Source organism: Spinacia oleracea, chromosome 1, assembly GCF_020520425.1.
Source record: "Spinacia oleracea cultivar Varoflay chromosome 1, BTI_SOV_V1, whole genome shotgun sequence".
Taxonomy (NCBI): Eukaryota; Viridiplantae; Streptophyta; class Magnoliopsida; order Caryophyllales; family Amaranthaceae; genus Spinacia; species Spinacia oleracea.
This window is the reverse complement of record NC_079487.1, coordinates 74,214,356-74,223,604: the sequence shown is the minus strand read 5'-3', so window position 1 is coordinate 74,223,604 and position 9,249 is coordinate 74,214,356.

Here is a 9,249-nt window from a genome sequence, read left to right as displayed (position 1 = left end):
CTGGCAATGGTAACCAATATGGAAACCATATTCCATGGATGCAAAATGGCAACAAAATAATTTGGGATTTAGTTGCTAATATCATATGGCAACCAGCGTTTTAGTAACCATTATTTTTCGTTTCCAATCCGTTGCTAACTAGACTTAGAAACGGATTTCTTCAAAATAGCAACAAATTTGAAGTGTTGCTAAAATGACTTTATTTTGTAGTGATATTAGATACGCGAATTCGTTGTGTTAAACAAATTTGCTTGGAAAACTCGATCAACCAAGAATTTAACATAATCTATAACCGTGTGCGTGGAAGTGACGTGAAGGAGAAGAGTAACGCGTGCAATAAAGGCGTCTAACAGTGCAAATTTTTACGTCTATTATCCCTACAAGTCGGACCACTATCTTACTATAGCCAATTGTAATTTTTTATTTTTTAAATTACTGTAATATCTCATTATTAAGTGAAACTATGAATTGAATAAAAATTAATTAAAATAATTAATTAATAATTAACTTATCATTGGAGCAAGAAATATGTAGCAATTGTGTAACTTGAGAAGATAATGTGTCATAACAAGCATGCATAATAAAAATTTGCCAACCATTGGAATTTATGTTGTCAAAAAGTAAACGTAATTAAAATATTAAAATGGGTAAAAAAATGAACTTAAAGTATTACTATGATGTATCGTGTATGTATCAAAATTAAACCATCACGAGCAACATTTTATATTATTTATGGGCAAATTCAAAAGAAAAATTAATTCGGAGTATAAAGTAGACAAAAATAAAAGATAAACCCCCCAAAATACCGGTTAACTATATTAAAAAAAGCACCAAACCAAACCAGTTTAATTGTTTTTGTCACAAAATGAAAATAGTCATTTTGGTAAATAAATTATACGTAGTAGCTAGTTTGAGAAATAGATTTTAAAAGTAGTCATTTTAGTAAATAAAATTGTAAAAGTAGCTAGTTTGGTAAAAGTAGCTAAAACAATGTAATCAGCCTTATTTTGTACATGTGTGTACTGTAAATATTTGACTTTGTATGATGATATTAGTATACTTGTTTTTGGGTCTATTGAGAGCCAGAAAGGAGAGTGATCGATATAGGCGGTATCCAACCTTGGGTCAAGTGTGTTAATTAGGATTTAGATTGGTGGATGTTGATAGTTACCTTTAGTACATTTAGCTTCTCTTGGTTATCGTAAAACTTTTCTTGTGTGTATTTACATGATCATTGATCAGTTTCTGCCAGTATCCTATGTGTACAGATTACATTTATTTTGATGCAATCCTTAAAATGTTCAAATAGCAACAATTTTACTTTATTTCCACTGTTTTATTTACGAGGTACAATGAGGAGAGGGACATCCTTAAATAAATGAACCCATTATTGTATCCCCACTGTTTATGAAGAATATATATATATGGCTAATAATAGCTTACAGGGGTAGCAGCAGGAGGACTTGGTAGGTCATCTCCTGTGCATTTGGCCAAACATTTAAGGTTTGTTTGTCCACAGGAAGAAATACATTGGAGTACGTCTGGTGAAGCCTCGACGATACACTTTCCTGCACAGCCAACGATGTCGCTTCCACAGTCCACATAACATTCAGGCATTGGATCAGCACAGATCACTGACAACATCAGGGAACTCATTGCCAGGACACAAACAACTAATTTTGCTAGGGAATTCATTACTTTCAACTCTTTCTTCTGTTTTGCCTTTTATCTTAAAGAATGTATTTGTTTTGTGTTGAATGTTACTCCTAGAATTTCAGGTATATATATATATATATATACTAGGTCTTGGTTATAAGAGTTAGTTGCATATGGGATTGTTCCTTATTTGATCATCGGGATTGTGTGATATAGTTTGGCTGTTTTTATTCAACTCTTTTGCCAAGAATGTCTTTTGTCATTTTGATTACTTTTGAGTCTTAAATTGTTTCACTGTAGTGGTGGTTAAAACACTTAAAAGTCTTAAATGATACTAACATAATTCATGACCTTTTTTGTTCAACCAAATTAATAGTAATTGAACTAGCTAATCAGAAAAGGTCTCCGGCAAAATATTTTCATCATAATTGAACTAGCTAATCAGCTAAGATCTACGGCTAATGATCTTTAGAGAAGCGGACATTGATTGTAGAGTATTATTCCAAAAAATCATGCTTCGATCAGTGAACTTGATACAGGATATTTGCTTTAATTTAATTAGAGATAAAATTGGCCGTTGATAATTCACTTTAAACTCCTTATCATTTACTTGTTCTTTTTTCCGAACAAGTTATTAATTTGGTCCATAATTCTTAATTCATCGTTGGTTTGCATTAATATGTCATTTTAAAATTTCAACATTAGTTTAAGCAACATGTTGCTTTAATGTCAACACTCTTTGACAAAAGTCAACTCTGTGTAATTGTATATCTTTTATAAGAAAAGACTAGTATGGGCCACTTCTAATGCACTATATTTTTTAAAATTACAAAGTAAATAAAATAGTGCATTAGATTAAAATATTTACCCAATATATTATAATGGTAATAACACGAATGGAGAGTAGTTATGAAATTAATAAATCAAGTATATAACATCTATATCTCTATTATATAAGCCAGCTCATGAGGACATTTTAGTAACATTACTTTTTATGTCCACTTACAAAAATACAATAATACCCTCCCCCTATAATTGTTGATCACAATTACAAAGCTGACTTATTCATTTAGGCACTATCGTGACCCAAAAGATCCCGACGGCGTCGACGTCGACGTCAAGAACAACACATTATTGATTTATTGATTGCGGTTTTGGGTTGGCTCATTCCATTGATGGAGAGAGAAGAAGTGTAGCTTAAAGTACTCTTACAACGTGGTGGGTAATTGTTGTCATTAATTTCAAAATTTATGTTCTCAAATAATCAAATTGACTTTTCATTTTCAATTGAGAAATTGAGAATGGTGTAAGATGTTTTGGAGTTTGGAAAGGTAGACAACTTTTGCAATTAGCTATATTTGCCTGATTAGGAAAATGTAATTCAACATAGATTAGGAGTATATATTTGCCTTTTGGTTGTTAGTTGTGTTTCACAAGGATTAATGGGCGAAAAGAAAGGTAAGTTCTGGTTTTTTCATTTTAAGAGATTGCGAATTTGTGATAGCAGTATAACGCATAATTATAGTTATCCTATTAACATTATAAATTAGGTGATTTTTAGGAGGTTCTTATCTAAGGATATGTGACAAAGAAAAGGGTCTGGACGCAGTGTCATAAAAATGTTATTTCTTTAAGCTCACATATTTTCCCTTTTAAAATTCTTTTAAGTTAAAACAAAAGAATTATGAAACTTTTGTGCTATTTATTAATATTGATGATTTAATCTTGATTTTAAAGTATGTTTGCTTAAGGGGATCAAATTTTCTTTTTTATATTCGCACGCATCGCGTGCATATAAGACTAGTTATATATAGTGAATCCCATAAGGAACAATCCCATATATATAATGATGTTAGACAATTGAAATGTTGGTAGATGCCTTAGAAAAATGCCATATTTTAATAATGTAGCGTAAGTTATAAATTGTATGGTTAACTATTTGACTACAGTACCTACTTTTTTTTTATTAAATTGATTAAATATACATCAAACGTAGAATTAGTTTTCCATATTTGATATATAGATTGATTCGATTTATTTTTCAATTTATTTCATAAACTTTGAAGATTTTTCTCGAAATAGTCCGTCATTATATTTATTATGTTATTCAAATTTCCATTATGAAGATATGGAACCTAATTTGTATTTATATGCAATACATTTAATAAAAAAAAATTGGTATTTCTTTTTTTTTGTGAATGGCTATATTTCCTTTTATTGCTAGTTTGAATTCTTTCTTTTTATTCTTGCTTGATTGAAGTTGTGAATTGATTAATTGTATTTCGAGTTAACATGACATAGGTGAGAATGGAGTATTGGAGGTTAGCTCAACTCTCATTAACAATCACTTTGCTTTAATTATATACTAGTCTGTACTCGTGCTATTGCACGGGTATCTATAAAAAGTATAACATATCTCTTAATCGACAATGTTAAATGTTTATTGTGTGGCAATGCCAAAATATTCATTAGTAGTATGCTCAACAATGTTATAATAATTGTTCGTACTAATGCATCACATCTACAGGGTATATTATTAAAATTAACTAAATGGTCTGCTTGTAATTTTCAAACCAATAAATATGAACTATTCGATGACTCGTAAACCAGTTAGTGATTAGGATTTAGTCGAATTAGACAAAATCCTTTGCAAATGTACGAACTTAAATGAATTTATCTTCGCTGTTAGACAACTTGAGAGAATGAACCCACTAACGTAAACACATTTTTTTTTAATTTGATAAAGTAGGCTCCATATTGTAGACATGTTTTTTAATTACTTTGATTCTAATCCAATTATATATCATTAAAAGGCTTTAAACTATAACCTTATTTGAATTCAATAAAGAGTACATGCCAATATGTGGTGGATTTTTCTTGTTAAAGTACTATGGCACGCTACCAAAGTCTTTCGATCTGAAATTTATCACGGTTTATCTTCTACATCATCAAATACACCCTATTTCTCAGCTTTCTCACCAAATTCAATTTATAATTATCCGAAACATATTTATAACTCGTATCTAATGGCATTATCTCCAAATTGACAATAAAATACACTTTTTCTTCTTTCACGATGTCCATATTTATTAATGATATTGTCAGACAAAGTCACTTGCACCTCATTACCTAGCACAAGGTGAAAGATAAATATTTAGTTCCAAAACTAAAAAAGGCCTAAAAAAATATGAATATAGATTAAGATTTCAGTCATACATATTTATCCATGAACACCAAATTCTATCTAAGTTGGAGTTTTCCACCCTTATATTTGGAATGCTAATTGACCAATCAAAATAAATTAACGAACTCTCAAGTTGACTTTTTGTATAGCGGGTGTAACCTCTTACACATAAGCATAAATAAAAAATAATGATACAAAAGTAATATTGTCTTCTGATAATTATCATACACATACTTTGCTAAAAATTTGATAATAGATAATACATTAACCATAAAAGGCCGGCTTACGTGTAGGTTATGTCATATTAACCATAAAAGAGATGTGTAAGTTGTTTTGGATCAGTTATAAAAGAGTCTTGCGTACATGATAAAAGAGTTTACTTGATCAAATTAGTAACAATAATGTTTCCATTTTGTACCTAATATTTATGACGAAATTTGAAAGTGCATTTTTAAATTGTTTCTTTATTATTTCCTGCCTAATATCTTAATTATTCTTAATTTATGTTCCAATTTAGTCTTTTAATTAATCATGCGTGAAGACTTGCTGATTTTTTTTAAATTGCTTGAATTTCCTTAAATAACTTTGAATGAGAGGCCGGTGAGAATCGAGGTTTTGGATCCCTCGCATTTCTCATCACTCTGCTTTAATAATATAAATAGGTTAAATTTGTTTTATACTTCTTCCGTCGTTAATAACTAAAGTAGGTCAAACTGAATAATATAAATAGTACAAAAAGTCATTGCGGTACATATGGAAAACATAGGTAACACTCCGTACTAAATTCTGAATATTTAAAATCTATACTTCCTCCGTTTCTAATTATTGCACAATTTGAGTTTTGGCGTTATTTACTTACTTATTCTTATATGCTAATCTTTTATGAATTATATGCAAAGAAAAATATATTTGTGTGGATCTTGTTAGAATCCTCTCAAAATATACTTTCAAAATATCTAATTTTTATAATTTGTTGTTGTAATACCTAGTATTTTTCAAAATTTATAAATATATTTTTATTGTATTTATAAGGATTTTTATGAATTTAATTGCATTTAATAGGAATTAAATGTATTTTATTTTTAATTAATTTAATTATTAATTATTTACGAAAACCGGATTTTTATTAAATAAATTCAACAAATTTATTTAATCGGGAATTGTTGGGTCGTATTTTGAAAACGAATTTAATTTAATCTAAGCCCAGTTCAATTTCATGATCAAACCCAACAAGGCTTTCAAGGAATTAATATTAATTAAGCCCGTAAGCAAGCCCAACCTTAAACCCTAAAACCTAGCCCACGAAGGGATGAGAACCTATAAATACCCCTTCCCTTCATTAAATCCCCAACCTAAATTTCAGAAAATTTCTCTCTCTCTCTCTCTTCTCTTCTCTTGTTCGTCCGCCCTTTCCTCCGGCCCCAAGGCACGAGCCTTGCCTTGCTCGTGTGCCTGCCCAACCGAGTGTTGCCCGCGCCTCACGCACACACCCCTCGTCGCTCTCTCGCCTTCGCAGCCCGCAGCCAGCGCACACGATGTGCCGCTGCTGCTGCTGTGCCCGCACACCCCTCGCGCCCCTCTCTCTCGCCCAGCGCCCACACTCTCTCGCCCACTCGCCCACACAACGCGCTACCCGTGCGTTGTTGCTGCTGTTGCTGCTGTTGCTTGTGCGCTGCTGCATGTGCGGTGTTGTGCCGTGCTCGTGTTGCCGCCGTGTGCGCCAAGGACACTCACGCACCACAACTTCCGTGTGTGTGTGTGTGTGTGTTGTTGTTGTTGTTGTTGTTGTTGATAATCAAATCGTATACTTTTAAACTTTTCAAATTTCAGTTTTTGAATTGGTTTAATTATTTAGATGGTTTAAATTGATGGAATCGGTTATGAATACCGTGTTTTAATATTTCGTAGTTGAATTGATGAGACTGATTTTAAGTCAAAAGAATTATGATTTTCAGATTTAATGATTAATTAAAGTGTCAATTTTTAAGGTCAAAACATGATTTTATTAATGACCTATTAGTAGGATTTTAATTCCGATTGTTCAAGCGATTGATTCACATAATTTAATGACGATTTAAATTATGGGAATCAACTTAAATTTTCAGATTTATTATAAAGCTTAAAGTATTGATATTTAAGGCCAAAAGTCAATGTTTTTATGCTAGGACTTGAGTTGACTATTTGAGACTATTAAATTAACGAATAACAATTAATTTCTAAATAAATCAAGGGTTTTAGGTTCTTAAATAGTTGTTGGAAATTTAGTAAACATGAATAATAATTAAGTTTCTCCTTTGTGTTTATAGGAGTTGATTTCTAGTGAGTCGTGATTCGCACAGTGGCCCCCGTACTTAGGTATTCAAGGTACGTACAAGACTAGGGTGACCGCCCATCCCATGAGGACTTTATGAAGTATATTGAATGCGAATCATGTGAACTTATATGTTGTGAATTCATGTTTGATGTGTGAACAAACATGTGAGAATTGTTATTGAATCTATGTGAACGAGCATGTTATGAATTGATTAATGCTTTATAGAGTATGTTGAACTATCATGTTATGGACTTTTATAATCGATGAATTATGTCAAGCATGTTGTTCAAATTAATATGCATGTATGAGTGTTGCGCATGCAAGTTATTATGATTATGCTATAGTACGGGATGTCTAGCATACAATGAGCCTATTGAATATTGCCTCAGTGCATCGTTTATTCTACCGCAAGTGTAGAATACATTTAAAGAGTTTGTGTGAATTGAACTAAGGACTAATCGTGCTAAGGGCATATCCCGCATGTTAGGAAGAACAATGTTGGGTCGTCTCAACGGTGTTTTGAGATGGAAGTATGGAATAAATTCGCTGGAGTCCTATGTTTGATCACAAGTCCTAAAGGATTAAAATGAAAAGCCATTGTTTGAGTATTCATGGGTGTATTGTTGTATTACTTGTGAGTTATGTCTTTGGGTTGAGTCTTGGACTTAATATACTAAACAACGTAAAGTGCAACCCGAATGAGCTTCAAAACTCTTGGAACGTATATACCTTGAGTATGAACAATAGGGGGAGTCGTGTCATAGAAACTCGTAATCCTTGAATGATACAAGACGTTGTTTCATTCTTTTAGTTATTCGCTTATTAAACGCGCAGGAATTCCATCGGTATGGCCCGACTGTCGGAAGAAAGCCCGACTCTATATTATTTGGTGTTTGGTGGGCTCCCAACACCCTCAGTTTCCCTCAGTGGTCTTGTTTCCCTCAGTGGGTTTTGGTATTATAATTTACCGTTCGAAGCTAAATTCTTATTAATCAATGAGTTAAGAGTTGTGTCAAGTCTTGAGTATGTCTTCATGATTAATTGATTTAATTGAATGGCTTTTGCATGTGGATTAACTTTATTGTTGAGTGAAGCATGTTAGACTAGGATTTCATTCTAGCTTTGTCGTACTCAGCTTTCGCTGACTTCGTGCTTCATGTCTTCCGATCATGGCCTTCGCCTTAATGACCCTATGATGATCCATCATTGCACTTGCATTGTTGGGGAGTAGTTTTCAATAAGCAGGTTGGTAGAGATAACTTGCGGGAGAAGTTATCATGGGAATAGTGTTGAGAGACTATTTCTTCTTTCGCATTTATAAACTCTATTTAATCATCGTTACTATTTCTTTTTACTATTGCTATTATGGTTTGAAACTTAGTTAATGGATTTTCTAAACTACTTAATGTTGGTTTTTGGGCCTCGTTGGTTCCAAGTTATTTTATGACCATTGACTATTTAATACGTTTTGAAAGTTAGTTATTTCCACTACGTAATTCTGGTAAATAGCCTTAGCCGTTATCACGGTGGCGGCGTGCTAGGATTTTCCATGATCAATTGAGTAGTGGTTGCAAATGCTAGTTGATTGAGTTAGATTGGAATGTATGATTTAGGTTTGGCAAGACATTGTGAGCCTAATTCATGCAAGTGAATGATAGTTCCTATTATATGCAAGCTAATCTAGCTTAGGACTATGCGAAAGCTTTTCTATAGGCTAGGTTTCTTCGCGTGCTCTATCCGAGAGGTGGCGAGTACGTCATTAGTTTTCATTCCCCTATGTGCTATTTCATTGCATCATTCATGATTACTAGATGGTAGTTCATTTCCCCCGATTTCCCTAGACTATCCCCAACTCCCTAACGTTTAGCTTCCTTGATTCAATCTAGTTTAATTGTTAGTTTAGCATCATAGTGATAACTCAAATCAAACCTCTTGTTCGAATTAGCTTGACATTTAAACTCGAGAACCATCGTTTCTTTGGGACGATCCCTTTACTTGCCACTATAATTCATATAGTTGGTTGGTCTAGTGGTTCTATAAATTTTGTTTGATTGTGGCGTTGATCTTTCAACGACGGAAAAACGCCTTATCAGTG